Source organism: Bos javanicus, chromosome 16 (genome assembly GCF_032452875.1).
Source record: "Bos javanicus breed banteng chromosome 16, ARS-OSU_banteng_1.0, whole genome shotgun sequence".
Taxonomy (NCBI): Eukaryota; Metazoa; Chordata; class Mammalia; order Artiodactyla; family Bovidae; genus Bos; species Bos javanicus.
The window spans coordinates 75443558-75460785 of record NC_083883.1 but is presented as its reverse complement, the minus strand read 5'-3'; the positions used below and the strand labels follow the sequence as shown (position 1 = coordinate 75460785).

At 44.1% G+C, this 17228-nt stretch overlaps 1 long non-coding RNA gene across 1 annotated transcript; it reads left to right on the top strand.

Moving 5' to 3' along the window:
- The first annotated feature begins 5402 nt into the window (after positions 1-5402).
- LOC133228176 (uncharacterized) lies at positions 5403-16826 on the top strand. The gene is made up of 4 exons (XR_009730115.1): positions 5403-5484; positions 11938-12007; positions 13890-14016; positions 16464-16826. It is a non-coding gene; the product is annotated as an uncharacterized LOC133228176 (long non-coding RNA).
- The last annotated feature ends 402 nt before the right edge of the window (positions 16827-17228 follow it).

The following is a 17228-nucleotide window of genomic DNA, read 5'->3' as shown; positions in this document are numbered from 1 at the left end:
TCCTCCTTCTCCAGACTGAGAACTTCTGTTGGAAGAAACCAGCCTTGTCACCTCTGTGACCCTCCCACCCCATTTCAGAATTAGGTACACGGGAACTCAGCAAATATTTATTATATGAAATTGAATCCTCAGTCCCTCTAAATGATTCAAGATGTCACTTAAATATCCTTCATCTCTTCCAGAAGGTAGAACAAGAGGAAATAGCCCATGTTCCTAAAGTGTGAGTGATTAAGGTTAGACCTAGGACAGCTTAGTTTTGGTCATCTAAGTTGTTCAAATAAGTCCACACATGTAATTTTACACTTTGTAGTTTTTGAAAACAGGAGTTTTCAGTCTGCACTGGTTTTGAATTGGTCTAAATAAGAGACAGTGGCATGGATGAGATGACCTTTTAAAGTTTTTGAAATGTGTTCAAATGTGTCACTTAGCCTTATCTGTAGGCAACATCCTCTAGGAGCTCAAGTTCCAACCCCACAGACTTGCTCAGGCCACTACAGTCCTCTGAGGCTCCCCCTGAGAACTGCAGGCATTGCCTCCTGGTCCCAAAGTTTATAGTTTCTGCAGAGCTCAGGAAGGGAGGCCCCTTACCTGGCAGGGAGAACAAGCAGAGCTGCAAACCGCAGTTCCCTTGAGAATCCCAAGTAAATGCACCATCCAAGGCATGTCGCTGCCACCACAACCTGTGCGGTGCAGTGTGGAGGAGGTTTACGGCGGCCTTGCCCCGGGCTGTAAAGTTTATTTCTGCACATTAACCCATCCATTGTCCCTTCCCCTGCTGCCTCTTTCATCTTCTTTGGTAGACCTGTCAGGATCCCCTTTCAAACACAGACCCTGCTGGGTGGCCTGGCAGAGCTGGGGGAAGGAGCTGCTCTCTCAGCACCTTAATAAAGGCCCGGATGTGACACCCACTGCACCCAGGCAGCCTTATATCGCTTAGCATCTGCTGTGCTAGAAGATCCTAAATAATCTCGGTGTCCTCATCTATGCGCTGACTCTGAGGCTTCTATAAACCAACAATAAGCAAGACAATTGTAGACAAAAGGAAGCATCTTTGCATTGGAAGATAAGTTGAGGGAAAGGGGGATTGTGTATGGGTTCAGTTTTACTTCTAGGAGGACCTGTGTTCCTTCCCAGGTCATGATTCCTGACTCCATGGGGGAAATATTTACAGACAGAATGGGAATAAAATAGAGGAAGAAAATATGGTGGCAATATTCTCATCCATGAGGTGGGGATAATAATACCATCTTCTTCATCTTTTTTTGAAGGTTGTAAGAGAAAATGCACATAAAGAGTTCAACACAGAGACTGGTACTTAGAAAGCGAACCGTAAATGTTACATCAAATTATTCGCTGCTGTAACTGTTACAGCCAACTTTCTGGGAAGTCAGTTGGGCATGTCAGAGGGAGAGGGGGATAAAAAGGTGGAAGTCAAAATAAGACAAGTGGGCGCTTCGTTCTTGCTGAGAGTCAGTGAACAGCAGCAAAGGAAGTGCCCACGCTGAGGGCCAGACAAGCCTGGTTTGTCATGGGAATGAAAGGTACGTCTGGAGTCCCCCACAGAGGGGATGCACAATGCACGTTGGCTCTCTTTTCTTTCTTCCTTCTTTTTACCTCACGGGCTTGTTTCTCAACAGGAAATTCTTTCTGTCCAAAAGCACTTCGCGGTTCATTCATAACTAGGCTCAAATTCCATTAGAAATTCTTGTTTTAAATCATGACTGCCCTGGTTTCCAGCCTCAGGTGTGCTGTTTTTAAGCATATGGCCTTGGGTATGTGTGACTTAACCAAACGGAGGCTTAGACTCCTCTTCTAATGAAGAGGAGACGTTAATGTCCATAGCAAAGGATGCTTAGGATGCTTGTCTGAGCTAACACAGAAGGACGTTCAGCATACAGTGGTGTTCAGCAAGTAGTTTCTCATAAACATAGGTGCTCATACACACAGCTGGATTGCAGGAGTGGCTGCAAAAACAACTATATGGGTTGGAATTTCTTCAATTTTTAGTAACAAAGAGAAAACTATATTGCTCCTTCCAAAATGTTGACGCGTGAGCTACAGAGGAAAGAAGTGCCCTCCCCCAAGGAGGAGTCCTGGGGCGGGACACATTCAACTGCTCTGTCTCCATTCCTGAAAGTCGTTCGTTGCCTCTTTTGATGAAATGAAAAACATCCCAAGTAAAAGACAGTACAATGCTACCCTCCTCACTGGCCTGCCTGTTGCTTCTTACTGAATTCTTGGCTTATTCAGCTCTTTTCTCATCAGTACCAGCCACACACAGGAGTGGCTTATGGCAGGCATGGACTTCTTCTGAGATGTGCTGACCTCAGGCCCTGTCTGACCGGTGCTTACTGCAACGCCTCTATTTTATAGATTGAAAACCCTGAAACCCGCAGAACAGGAATGAGTAGGTCAAAGCTCTAATAGGGACATAACATAGGAAGACAGTGAATTTCAGTCTATTTTCAAACTGCAGAGGACTTTGTATTTTTTCCAAGTTATGAAAGCGGTTTGTGTTTGTCGTTCTAAGATACGTGACAGGGTTCAACAGAGGGGAAGCTGGAGAGGCCAGCCCTGGTGCGGAAAGCACGTGCCACCCACAACACCCGCAGAAGTGGTCTTACCTTGAAGATTCGATATAACCGCAGAAATTATCTTTACTGTGTTCCTGCTGAATGCAAGGTTTTAATTACCATCTAAGTAAAATTTGCACAGTACTCTGGTTTTCATAGGTGCAGACCCAAAAGGCTTCTTAAAACATCAACAGAAGGCAAACGGTTCTGTCTAGGATCAGTTGTTAAACCCAGTTTGCTCTTACAGAACCCCAGGTGCCGACCTGCCCTCTGCTTGGCTCCAGTTTCTCCACTTAAACCTCGTTGTTTCTGTTGGGGTGGCCTGTCTTTGCTTTTGCCCACATCCCTGCCAGCTGTCTGCCCACCTGGACTACTGCTCTGGATTCCACACCTTATCTGCTTCCTCTTGGCTGACTTCGCATTACTAAAGTTGAACTCGGTTTCCTCCTCTGGTTTCAGGGCAGCTGTGTGCCCTTTCTGTTTTACTGACTGCTCTCCTGATTCTGGGGCTTCCCCAGTGGCTCAGTGGTAAAGAATGCTCCTGCAATGCAGCAGACACAGGACACCTGGGTTTGATCCCTGGGTCGGGAAGATCCCCTGGAAGAGGAAATGGCAACCCGTTCCAATATTCTTGTCTGGACAGAGGAGCCTGGCGGGCTACAGCCCATGGAGTCACAAAGGGTCAGACATGACTGAGCACACATGTGACACTCCCAGTTCGGTCCTCATCTGTGCCCAGGCCCGCCCTGCTGCTCCGGCTCTGGTCTCTGGCCCCCCTGAGTGGCTCTGCTCTCCTATGACAGCCCAGTGCTACCTGTGTTGCATTCCTTACACTCCCATCAGAGCAGCTCAAAGGTTTTGTTATCTTTCATGCCCTGAAATTACCCAGAAGAAGTGACTACAAGGAGGCAAGAAAATATGACAAGGGCATCATCTCCATTTTGCAAAGCGCTGGATTAAATTCCAAAGTGATGAGGCAGCTAGGCCAATCAAGTCAAGACCCACTTCAAGACAGTGTTCACGCTCCCTGACGCTCGTTCTGCTCTCCTGCCTGCCAGCATTCTCAAGATGTGAGAGAGTGATCTTTCTATAACACAGGAGGTGAGAGGCCAAGCAGAGAAAGCCACCTGCCAACTTTCTGCCCATCGTGGGCCCTCTGATATGGCCTCAAAGGAAAAGAGACAGATCTGTTCCTAAGTAACCAAGGCCAATAAGGGGACACTCACCGTGTTACATTGCCTAGGGCCAACGATAATAAAGCGCCACAAACTAAGGAGCTTAGAAACAACTGAAAGGTATTGTCTCTCAATTCTAGCGGCTTAAAGTCTGAAATCAAGGTGTCAGAAGGATCATACTCCCTCAGAAACTTGGAGGAAAATCCTTCCGTGCCCCTTCCTAGCTTCTGGTATTACTTGTAATGTTTGATGATTACTGACTTACAGATACATCAGTCCAATTCACATGGTATTCTTTCCATGTCTCTGTCTGCAAAAACACCAGTTGAGATGGGTTAGGACCTATCCTACTCCAATATGGCCTCATCTTAAATAATTACATCTGCAATTTGTCTATTTCCAAATAAAGCAGCATTTTGAGTTATGAGGATGTAGGACTTAAATACATTTCTCTTTTTGGGGGAAGAGGGGGAGGAGCAAAAGATGGATAAAATTCACCATGTGAAAATCAGTTGAATGATTTCATGTTAAAATAAGTTGAATCCCCTAGCAGGAGGAGGAGAGATGACAAAAGGCATGGTGAAAACAGAACATGGAAAGATAAACTCTAAATCAGTCTATGATATTTGCATCAAATCTTCTGGGCCTTCTCCTCACACAGAGCAGAGGACCACTGGCATCATCTTCCTCCTGGGGTCCTGGTAGGAAGACTCTGCCGACAGTGACGTCTCCCCACCGCACAGCACAGAGAGGGATGTGCAGCATTTCATTTGTTCCTTTCAGTTCAGTTGAGTTGCTTGGTCGTGTCTGACTCTTTGTGACCCCATGGACTGCAGCACGACAGGCCTCCCTGTCCATCACCAACTTCTGGAGCTTACTCAAACTCATGTTCATTGAGTCGGTGATGCCATCCAACTATATGATCCTCTGTCATCTCCTTCTCCCCCTGCCTTCAATCTTTCCCAACATCAGGATCTTTTCAAATGAGTCAGTTCTTCTCATCACGTGGCCAAAGTATTGTAGTTTCGACTTCAGCATCAGTCTTTTCAATGAATACTCAGGACTGATTTCCTTTCGGATGTACTGGTTGGATCTCCTTGCTGTTCAAGGGACTCTCAAGAGTCTTCTCTACCACCACAGTTCAAACGCATCAATTTTTCTGCACTCAGCTTTCTTTATGGTCCAATTCTCACATCCATACATGACTACTGGAAAAGCCATAGCTTTGACTAGATGGACCTTTGTTGGCAAAGTAATGTCTCTGCCTTTTAATATGCTATCTAGGTTGGTCATAGCTTCTCTTCCAAGGAGCAAGCGTCTTAATTTCATGGCTGCAGTCACCATCTGCAGTGATTTTGGAGCCCCTCCAAAATAAAGTCTGCCACTGTTTCCACTGTTTCCCCATCTATCTATTCTTTTGCTTTGGGGCAAAACCCTAGATTCAAGTTTCTCCTGATGCCTAACTCACTCCTGTGCTCAAAATTTCCAAGGGCTGGAGACCAAGGCTTGAGTTCAATTCTTGGGCCTCCAACTACTTCAGAATATAACTTGACATGTTCAGCATGCCAACAACTCATAGAACCTGAAAGCTGAAAAGGAACTTGAGGTAATGTCATCTTTTTTCTTCCTCAGGACAAGAAATACTTTTGCTGCATTCCTGACAGTGGTCTTCTAACTACTATTTGATCTCTTCAAAGATAGAGTGAGTGCTACATCACAGAGTATCCCAAGTCCTGGTAGGTCAGCTTTAATTACAGGAGAATGCTTTTCGATGCTGAGTCAAATTCTAACCTCTGATTTCAGCTTCACTCTGGTTAACCTTAGCTCTTGCCTCCAGGGGATGTTTTCCAAATTGTTCTCTTCAGTTCTAGAGTGTCTGGGGAGCCCCTCACAGATGTCTGTGACAGGTCAGAGAGGTCAAACATTCCTGCTTCAGTCTGAGCATCACTCTCTCTTTTTTCCTGCTCAATTTCTGTTAGATATTTGTTGGAATTTCCTGAAGAAAGAAAAAAATAACATGTAAGAACTATTTCGTTTACTTAAAACATGGTTCTTCAAGTTTTCATAAGTAGCCATTGTTTCCATTTCTCAACCCTTTATTCTCCAGAATAAATTCCCTCGACTCCTTCAATTTGGACTATATCCTGATTTCCAATCCTTCATATTTTTCCAGTCTGCATAAACATCCTCATCTGGACGTCTGTTCTCAGCATAATAAATATGATGACCCTTGAACATGAAGGTAGGATCAAGTACATAATTGATGTTCTCATTTGCTTGTGTTTCTGAAATGGAGGTTGTGACATCTTCAGGCCATTTTTTGCTTAAAAAAAGTTCTATGATGTTGAATCCCAATCATCTAAGAAGCAATTACAGGAAAGTATTTCCTGGTTATGAAGGTTTTCCTTAATTTGATCCTTATCTCATTTCATCTATCATAGGGTTGCCAGGAGCAATCTTTTTCATTGATCTCTGATGTGCTTCTTTCCTCCTGTCAACCTGCCCCAGAAATGCATTGTGCTCATTCTTTTTTTTTTTTTTTTTAATGGCATTTTATTTGGGAGGAGGGTATAGTTACTTTACAATGTTGTGTTCATTTCTGCTGTACAATGAAGTGAATTGGGACCCACAAGGCTCCTCTGTCCATGGGATTTCTCAGGCAGGAATACTGGAGTGGGTTGCCATGCCCTCCTCCAGAGGATCTTCCTGATCCAGGGATTGAACTCGTGTCTCTCAGGTCACCTGCATTGGCAGGCAGGCTCTTTACCACTAGCACCACCTGGGAAACCCTCCATGAATATAACACACCTCATTCCTCAACTAGTCCTACTGTAACGGGCACTGCAGGAAAGGACTCTATCACCACATGCCCTAGCACGAGAGCCCAGGGACTGGGGCTCTGGCTGCAACAGACCTGGGAGGCAGGTCTTGTGAATCGCCCCCATAGAGCCACTGGGCAGACAACCCACAAACTGGAGAACAATTAAATCAAAGAGGTTCTTGCACTGCTGCAAAAGTTCTAGACCCCACAACAGATTTCCCAACCTGGGGATCTGGAAAAGGGACTGAGAACCCCCAGGGAACTTGACTTTGAAGGCCAGTGGGATTTGATTACAGAACTTCCCTGGGACTTTGGAAACAATTTCATGGAGGGCACAAACAAAACCTTTTGCACACAAGGACCCAGGAAAAAGAAGCAGTGACCCTACAACAGACTAATCCAGACTTGCCTGTGACTGGGAGGCCCCTGCAGAGGTGTGGGGCAACAGAGGGCTGCCTTGGGGTCAGAGGCACTGAACACACGAGTTCTGGCATAAGTCCTTTGGTGGGAGGTCCCCATTACTGCCATTGTTACCATTGTTTGGCCTCAAGCCAAAACACAGGGAGGGAACACAGCCCCACCCATCAACAGAAAATTGGATTAAAGATTTACTGAGCATGGCCCTGCCCATCAGAGCAAGACCCAGATTCCCCCACAAGTCCCTCCCAGCAGGAAGCTTCTACAAGCCTCTTATCCTTCTCCATTAGAGGGCAGACAGAATGGAAACCACAGATCAGATCACAATTACAGAAAACTAACCAAACTGATCACATGGAACACAGCTTTGTCTAACTCAATGAAACTATGAGTCATGCAGTGTAGGACCACCAAAAACGGATGGGTCATGGTGGAGAGTTCTACAAAATGTGGTCCACTGGAGAAGGGAATGGCAAACCACTCAGTATTTCTTTCCTTGAAAACTCCATGAATGGTATGAAAAGGCAAAAAGACAGGACACTGAAAGATGAACTCCCCAGGTCAGTAGGTGCCCAATATGCTACTAGAGAAGAGTGGAGAAATAACTCCAGAAAGAGTGAAGAGAGAGAGCCAAAGCAAAAACAGCATCCAGCTGTGGATGTCACCGGTGATGGAAGTAAAGTCTGATGCTATAAAGAGCAATATTGCATAGGAACCTGGAATGTTAGGTCCACGAATCAAGGCAAAGTGGAAGTGGTCAAACAGGAGATGGCAAGAGTGAACATCGACATTTTAGGAATCAGTGAACTAACATGGACTGAAATGGGTGAATTTAATTCAGAAGACCATTATATCTACTCCTGTAAGAATCTCTTAGAAGAAATGGACTAGCCCTCATAGTCAACAAAAGAGTTTGAAATGCAGTACTTGGGTGAAATCTCAAAAGCAACAGGATGATCTCTGTTCATTTCCAAGGTAAACCATTCAATATCACAGTAATCCAAGTCTATGTCCCAGCCACTAATGCCTAAGAAGCTGAAATTGAACAGTTCCATGAAGATCTACAAGACTTTCTAGAACTAATACCAAAAAACAACCCCTTTTTCATCACAGGGGACTGGAATGCAAAAGTAGGAAATCAAGAGACACCTGGAGTAACAAGCAAGTTGGCCTTGGACTACAAAATGAAGCAGGGAAAAGGCTAACAGAGTTTTGCCAAGAGAATGCACTGGTCATAGCAAACTCCCTCTTCCAACAACACAAGAGAAGACTCTACACATGGACATCACCAGATGGTCAATACTGAAATCAGATTGATTATATTCTTTGCAGCCTGAGATGGAGAAGCTCTATACAGTCAGCAAAAACAAGACCAGAAGCTGACTGTGAACTCCTTATTGCAAAACTCAGAATTAAATTGAAGAAAGTAGGGAAAACCACTAGACCATTCCACTAGATCACAAACCACTAAATCAAATCCCTTACTATTATACAGTGGAAGTGAGATTCAAGGGATTAGATCTGATAGATAGAGTGCCTAAAGAACTATGAACAGAGGTTTGTGACATTGTACAGGAGGCAGTGATCAAAACCATCTCCAAGAAGAAGAAATGCAAAAAGGCAAAATGGTTGTCTGAGGGCTCCTTACAAATAGCTGAGGAAAGAAGAGAAGAGAAAGGCAAAGGAGAAAAGGAAAGATATATCCATCTGAATACAGAGTTCCAAAGAATATCAAGGAGAGATAAGAAAGCCTTCCTCAGTGATTAATGCAAAGAAATATAGGAAAACAATAGAATGGGAAAGACTCTTCCAGAAAATTAGAGATATCAAGGGAACATTTCATGCAAAGAATGGACCCAATAAAGGACAGAAATGCTATGGACCTAACAGAAGCAGAATATATTAAGAAGAGGTGGCAAGAATACACAGAAGAACTGTACAAAAAAGATCTCCATGACCCAGATAACACGATGGCATGATCATTCACCTAGAGCCAGACACCTTGTAGTACGAAGTCAAGTGGGCCTTAGGAAGCATCACTATGCACAAAGCTAGTTGAGGTGATAGAATTCCAGTTGAGCTATTTTGAATCCTAAAAGATGATGCTGTTAAAGTGGTACACTCAGTATGCCAGCAAATTTGGAAAGCTCACCAATGACCACAGGACTGGAAAAAGTCAGTTTTCATTCCAACCCCAAAAAAAGGCAATGCCAAAGACTGTTCAAACTACCGCACAGTTGGACTCATCTCAGTTCAGTTCAGTTTAGTCGCTCAGTCGTGTCCGACTCTTTGCGACCCCATGAGTTGCAGCACGCCAGGCCTCCCTCACACACTAGCAAAGTAATGCTCAAATTTGTCCAAGTGAGGCTTCAACAGTACACGAACCCAGAACTTCCAGATGTTCAAGCTGGATTTAGAAAAGGCAGAGGAAGCAGAGATCAAATTGCCAACATCTGTTGGATCATAGAAAAAGCAAGAGAGTTCCGGAAAAACATTTATTTCTGCTTCATTGACTACGTTAAAACTTTGACTATGTGGAACACAACAAACTGTGGAAAATTCTTAAAGAAATGGGAATGCCAGACCACCTGCCTGCCTCCTGAGAAACCTGCATGCAGATCAAGAAGCAGCAGTTAGAGCCAGACGTTGAACAGTGGACTGGTTCCAAATGGGGAAAGGAGTACCTCAAGGCTGTATATTGTCATCCTGCTTATTTAACTTATATGCAGAGTATATTACGCGAAATGCCAAACTGGATGAATCATAAACTGGAATCAAGACTTCAGGGAGAAATGTCAATAACCTCAGATATGCAGATGACACCACCCTTATGGCAGAAAGCAAAGAGAAATTAAAGAGCCTCTTGATGAAAGTGAAAGACGAGAGTGAAAAAACTGGCTTAAAATGCAACATTTGAAAACCTAAGATCATGTCATCCATTCCTATCACTTCATGGCAAATCGATTGGGAAACAATAGAAACAGGGAGTGACTTTATTTTCTTGGGCTCCAAAATCACTACAGATGCTGACTACAGTCATGAAATTAAAAGATGCTTGCTCCTTGGAAGAAAAGCTAGGACAAACCTAGATACATATTAAAAAGCAGAGACATTACTTTACTAACAAAGGTCCATATAGTCAAAGCTATGGTTTTTCCAGTAATTACATATGGATGTGAGAGTTGGACCATAAAGAAAGCTGAGCACTGAACAATGGATGCTTTTGAACTGTGTTGTTGGAGAAGACTCTTGAGAGTCCCTTGGACAGCAAGGAGATCCAACCAGTCCATCCTAAAGGAAATCAGTCCTGAATATTCATTGGAAGGACTAATGCTGAAGCTAAAGCTCCAATACTTTGGCCACCTGATGAGCAGAACTGACCCATTGGAATAGACCCTGATGCTGGGAAAGATTGAAGGTAGGAGGAGAAGGGGATGACAGAGGATGAGATGGTTGGATGGCATCACCGACTCAATGGACATGAGTTTGAACAAGCTCTGGGAGTTGGTGATGGACAGGGTGGCCTGGCATGCTGCAGTCCGTGGGGTCGCCAAGAGTCGGATATGACCGAGCTGAACTGGACTGAGCACAATGCTAACGTCTATGGTAGGTAGTCTAAAATGTGGTTGGATCAGTGAAGGATACGTTTTCCTACTTTGTTTCATTTGTGCTATTCTTGGCTTCTTCTCTATCTCACCTTTCCAAATCAGACCATAAGCAACCTGGAGTGAGATCTGAGGCTTTCCATGAGGCTGAAATAGCAGAGCTCTTTGGGAATCCTGAGCCCTGAAGAGTAACAGAAAAGAAGTTGATTGATGATCAAAGAGTGAATCCTGCATCCATCTCATCGATGTGTTCTTTTTTTTCTACTCATTTTTAAATTAAGTTTTTGACTCACTGTGATACTTTGATCCAGCTTCCTCTAGCTCAGTCCCTCAGTCCATGCTCAGGTCATGGAAATCCTTCACATAGTTTTGACAGCATGCACATCCTTGATGAGCTCGGTGAGTTGGGTTGCACCTTGAAATTGCAAAAGTGAAGGTTTGCCTAATGATTTTTAATTAATTTTAATTACTTACATTTTGAATGGTAGTTTAGCATTCTGATTCCCAGCCCCTCAGATCACTCTGGGATGCCTGCCAATTTCCTTTTTACACATTTGCTCCCCTGTTTGGTAATCAAAGGCTTTAAAGAAAACCCCCCAAAGATTCAATATGTAATGGGGAGCCCCTGGGAGACAGGAGTGGATTACAGTGTGGGGTATGGATAATATAAGATCATTGTACTTGAATTTACGAAAAGATATTTTCACCTAGGGAGCATCTTACTCTTAGCAATGAAGCAGAATCACTCCCCTTTTAAATCTTACCCATACACATAAGTGTTCTAACCCCAATGCAACCTTAATCAATTCCTATAACTTTGCAAAGATAGAAGCAATGGTCCCAAAGGAATTAGATGATATTTCCCCAAAAGGTTGAGATGTCACTTAATTTGTAAAGATGCATTAGAGATAAATCAGAGGAGAATAAGAAATGGGAGGTATTCACAGTGTAACAGGAAGGATTTAGACAAGACACAAGGAAGCACTTTTTGGTTTTAGATGGTAAGACACACTTCACACAGGCTTTCAACCACAGTTGAGAACTCTCTTGGGGAAGAGGTCGCAGCATTTTGGAAAGCATGTGGATATTGACACAAGAATAGTCAGATTCCAAACACTAACTTTTTAAGCTTTGGAATCAGGGGAAATAATTTGATTCCAGAAATTCAGTTTCCATTTCTACAGTCATTCCTGTTTCACTGGTCAGTTGAATATTTTGTATAGTATTTGGTGCACATCGGGTGCTCAGAAATATCAATCTGCTCTGTCTTAATCTCTCAGGGCTATAAGAAAGCTACTATATACTAGATGTTTATAAGTGACAGAAATGTATTCCTTGTAACTCAGGAGGCTGGGAAGTTCAAGATCACGGCCAGCACATTCAGTGACTGATGAGAGCCTGCTTCTTAGTCCACAGGTGGCTGTCTTCTTGCTGGGTCCTCACACAGCAGAGGGGTGATTGAACTCTCTGGGGTCTCTTTATCTGAGGCAGCACTCCCATTCATGAGGGCTCCACCTTCATGGCTTAACCACTTCCTTCAGGCACCACCCCCAAATACCATCACACTGGGGAAAGGTCATACTTTCATACTTGCAAACATATGTACTTGCATACATATGCAAAATCAAAATTTGTTGATTTTGCATATCTTTCACAGTGAATTTTTAAAATTGAAGTATAGTTGATTTGGGCTCCCCTTGGGAGAAAGAAATGGCAACCCACTCCAGTATTCTTGTCTGGAGAATCCTGTGGACAGAGGAGCCTGGAGGGCTGCTGTCCATAGAGTTGCACAGAGTCGGACACGATTGAAGCGACTGAGCACGTATGCATGTGGCTCAGTGATAAAGAATCCACCTGCCAATGCAGGAGATGTGAGTTTGATCCCTGGATCCAGAAGATCCCCTGGAGAAGGAAATGACAACCCACTCCAGTGTCTTCGCCTGGGAAATCCCATGGACAGAGGAGCCTGGTGGGCTATAGCCCATGGCGTCACAAAGGAGTCAGACATGACTTGGCAACCACACAAAAACAATGATAAAGTAACAGGCACTGTTTCTGTCCCCACTCTGACACTGGTTACATAGAAAAGCAACAGAGGGAAAGGTTCTATCTTCTGGAAACTGTAACAAACTCAGTCCCATAGATGATAACCTGAAGTCCTGGATCCTGAGAACATGAATAAAACATGTTCAGAGTGCTGGTGCCGTGACTAGCCTGAACTGGCTACTTAGTCTTGGACTCATCAGGCTTGTGCAAGATGGAGCAGATTCAGGACTGTATGTAACTTCCAGTTGCTGTGGAGATACTCAGCTTCATGTCAGATGTGAAATGAGAGAGGGGGCCAGATTACAGCATCCTGTGGAAGACACAGCTCACAGAGAAGTGGTGTATGTCTGAGATAGAGCCGCTCATGTTTATTCAAGGAGTTTAGTAACACTATCTTTGAGGCAGCACCTGAATTTTACTTCGAATCCAGCTGTTTATCAAAGATATTTATTGGTCATCGGTATGACATTTCCATTTCTCTCTCTTTCTCTGCCCACGTTTTCTTAAATGGCCACTTTCCCCTTGTTTCCCTACTTTACCCCCTTGGTTAACAACTGGATTTTGCAACCTGAAGTCCTGATCGAAAGTTTTGAAGGGGAAATTAGTTTGCTGCTGCTACTGCTAAGTCGCTTCAGTTGTGTCCGACTCTGTGCGACCCCATAGATGGCAGCCCACCAGGCTTCCCCGTCCCTGGGATTCTCTAGGCAAGAACTCTGGAGTGGGTTGCCATTTCCTTCTCCGGAAATTAGTTTAGGGTGACTTAAAATTAGTATCAAGGAAAAGAAATTTTTAAGAATTTTATGAGTTCACCAAAGTCAAGGATGTTTGATCTTCGCAGTCCTCTTTTCCTGGACCAACTCTTTTTTAATAGATTTAAGTAGATGCGACGGAGGCTGTCCCCCAGGGATCTTGGAGATTAAGGCGAAATTGGCAGAGGGGAATCAAGTGGAAAGTTGCCTATCTCTTCTGTCCACAGTCTCTGTACAATTCATACCACAAAGATTATACACAATGTCTTATTCATGAACTTTGAAACAGATTGGTTATTCCCATTGGCCCATTGTATGGAGATGACTCCCTTTAGGTTCTTCCGTCTCTCTCCCAGGATAAAGGCCAAAATGAGAGGCACAGACAGTCTCTCAGATCCTTAAAAAGAAAGTCATCAATTTCTTAAATGTCCTTAATTTTGAACCCTTGCTAAGCTGTTGCCGTGTCCACTTGGAAACCCCGCCACCCTTTTTTTTGATCCCAGAATAGATTCTACTGTCAGCAGATATTAAGGCCACGTATCACTCCTGGAGTATGAGGGCTGAAGGAGGAAGGTGTGGAGAGAGGGAGAAACGACATACTGGCAAGTCGAGAAGGATACAATTGAAGGAGTGAGTCTATTTTCTCCTGAAACAACAACAAAACTGGGTGGGTTGCCTGGTGGGGAGGGCGGAGATTGGTTTCCACACTAAGTTTCAATTCTCTTCCTTCCTCTCAATTGCCTTTCTAGTATGTCCCATCCGTGTCAGAAGATCGCCCGGGTGTCTAGAATCTTTGAGAAGAATCATGATTGGTATTTGAAGTGAGGGCTTAGAGTACCACTGAGTGCTTTTGTGTTTCCAGGCAGCCAGAATGAGAGAGGAGAGAGAGGAGTTGCAGACGGGAGTGTTAGTCAGAAAAGTGGGGAGCCAGCTTGGTGGGGTGTGGGGGGACTTCCACCTGAGAGCTGGGGGTGGTGTCATCCACGGTTCCGTGCAGTCTTGTCGGAACAGCCCTGGCCCTGCTGAAAAAGTTGAGGAAGTCGGCACAATCGGTGGTAGCCTGGATCAAATATAGTCTCTTGTTATCCTGCGCAGAATCCCAGCCCTGATGGAGTTTTTTGCGTCCAAGGCTTTGAAGGAAAAGCGAAAAAGATGCAGTTCCTGCCATTCCAGTTTAGCAAAATTTTATGGGCGCTTTATCTCTGACAGCCATTTCATGCTTTTCTTCCTAGAGCTTGGGAGGCAGCCGAAGCCAGTTCTCAACACCTTTGAAAGGAGAACTGCGCTTCTCTGAAACGGGAAGCTTTTTTTCTTTACAGCTGCCGCGGCTCCTGTTCCTTCCTCCGCGACGGGATGCGAGGCGCTGCTTTCTGTCTGCACTTTGTCAGCGCCTGGTAGTCGTCGACGCTTTGGCAACGTCGTTCTCCAACCCAAGGGACGCTCTTTTGTTTCTTCATCTACTAAGTTTGTTCCCTCTTCTTTTTTTCTTTCACTTAAAAAAAAGTATAGGTAGCAAAAGGCATTTTAAATGAGTGAGGCAGGAAGGTGCCAGAGTGTGGTTTCTATACCTCAGTGAGTAATGATGAGATTAAAAGAAAAAACCATATGTTCCATCCAGGTAGCTACCCAGGCACCTCACCAGGGGAGAAAGCAATAGAAACTGGAGACCACAGGGGAAGACGGTGCAGAGGCCTGTTCGTAAAATCTCCATTACACTTCTTTCTTCCCTTCGTATTCAGTTCCCCAGGGACTGAAGGAGCTGGTATGAAAGAGCCTTTCATGGAATGAAAATCCAAGAAAGCTACACAATTGCAAGCGTCTTGGAGACGACTGCAAAAGGAGTGTGGCGCTCAGCTAATTAAGTGATGAAGGCAGCAGAGCCATTCCTGACTTTGTGGCCCTGGCATCTTGGCAAGCAGGGTTGGAGTTCAAGCTCTCCTCATCCCGACAATTTTGCCATCAGTCCCCGCTGCAGAGCTGCCGGTCGGCACTTCCAGGGAGTATCTGGACTCTGCCTTGAGACAGTGAAGAAGAATCACCGCCGGTTCACCCACCTCAAAAGTAGAAATTCTCATTCAAGGTTCTTCCCTTACCCTGTGGTGAAGGGTGGTGTGTAGAAATAGCCCTGAAATTCGAGTCAGGAGTCCCAGATACTAGTCCTGGCTCAACTTATTTCCAGTTGTTGCAAGTTTTTCCCTCCATGAGATGAATTAACAGTAATTCTTACTCTTACTGACTCTTGAAGGGAACAAATGACATAAATCTATGTGTTATATGAACTGTACTAGGTCCCATCATTCCACTGTAACTATTCCTAACTGGGCTGTAAACTTTCAGAAAACGTCAGATTAAAACTATTGAGAAAGAGAGATCCAAATGTAAGGGAGTGAATTGACAATAACAAAATGAAGTCTTTTTTTTTTTTTTCTTACTTGTAATATGATCCAGCCACAAGTTAGTGGTAATATCTTAAAAGTAAATCATTTTTCTTTCTTGTCTCATCACCCTTTCTGTTTACATTCTTTTCTTCTAATATTACCCTACTCAGCTTGCTAGAGTAATTAAATCACAAGAGAAGAATCACTGAACAGTGATGTTGAACAGCAGTGGGCGTTCAGATGTGCGTGGGTTAACCAGAAAATCTAGTGGGCAAAGGAAACTCTATTGGATGATTCCCCAGGCATTCTCCTCCCTACCGATGCCCTGTTTATCCTTGCCTGAGAGGTGGCCTGCCCCTCAGGGACTCTTGAGTGTCTCCTATGACCCCTGGCTTTACTGGCTGTAGCTTGGCAAAGGGACTTTCCCAGTTGAGTCGTTGGATTTGTCCTAACAATCTGAGTTCAGTCTCTCCGAGTCCTTACTCATAGAGGTTGTATTTGCTTCTCCCCATAACCTCAAGCCTACTGCTCATCTCAACATGTCTACCCTGGGCTAATATATCCATCCTTCCTCCTGATTGTTCTGGACTTTATTTGGTGATATTGACACCATTAACCTTGTCAGGGCTGTTCAGCAGGAAAGTCTCAAATTTCTTTCCTTGACAGACTCTGAAAGTCTTTATTTATTTCTCTCCCCAGGTGTGAACTTTCTCACAGCTTCAGAGTTGTCCTGTTATTTACAAAATAATCCAAAAAAAAAATCCATCCAAGGCTAGTGTGGAAGTAAGGCATCAGGGTTTCCAGTCCTACTCAAATATCTGATGATCCTTATGAAGAAAGGATGGATGGCAAGGGGAAGAGCTGATACTCTACCTGGGTTGTACCTGAATCTTGAAGAGGTAGGAGAGGTATACTAATTTAAATAGCATTCTTCAGTGGGAGCTCAACCCTGGCTCAAACTAAACATATGAACTGAATATTGGGGTTATTTCTTAAATATGGAACTGGAGTCACCATTTCATGGCTTCCATCATCAGTTCTGGAAACACAGTTATGCTGTATCTTATGGTTATAACTTGACTTCAGCTTGGTTCCCAAAACCAGAGCACAAACTTGTGCCCTTGGTCTAGTACCATGTTCTGCAGAGCATGAGTAGTTTTGGGGTTCAGCTCTACTGGGTTGAATAATGTCTCTCTTCACACCCCTCCTCCCCATTCCCAAATTCATGTCTACCCAGAACCTCAGATTTGACTTAAGACAGTAGGGTCTTTGCAGATGTAGTAAGTTAAATTAAATGAAGTTGTACTGGATTGGGGTGGACCCTCATCCGATGACTTGTGTCTGTATAAGAAGAGAAAACATTGACACAGAGATACACAGGGAGAGCACCATGTGATGACAGAGGCAGTTCAGTTCAGTTCAGTCGCTCAGTCGTGTCCGACTCTTTGCGACCCCATGGACTGC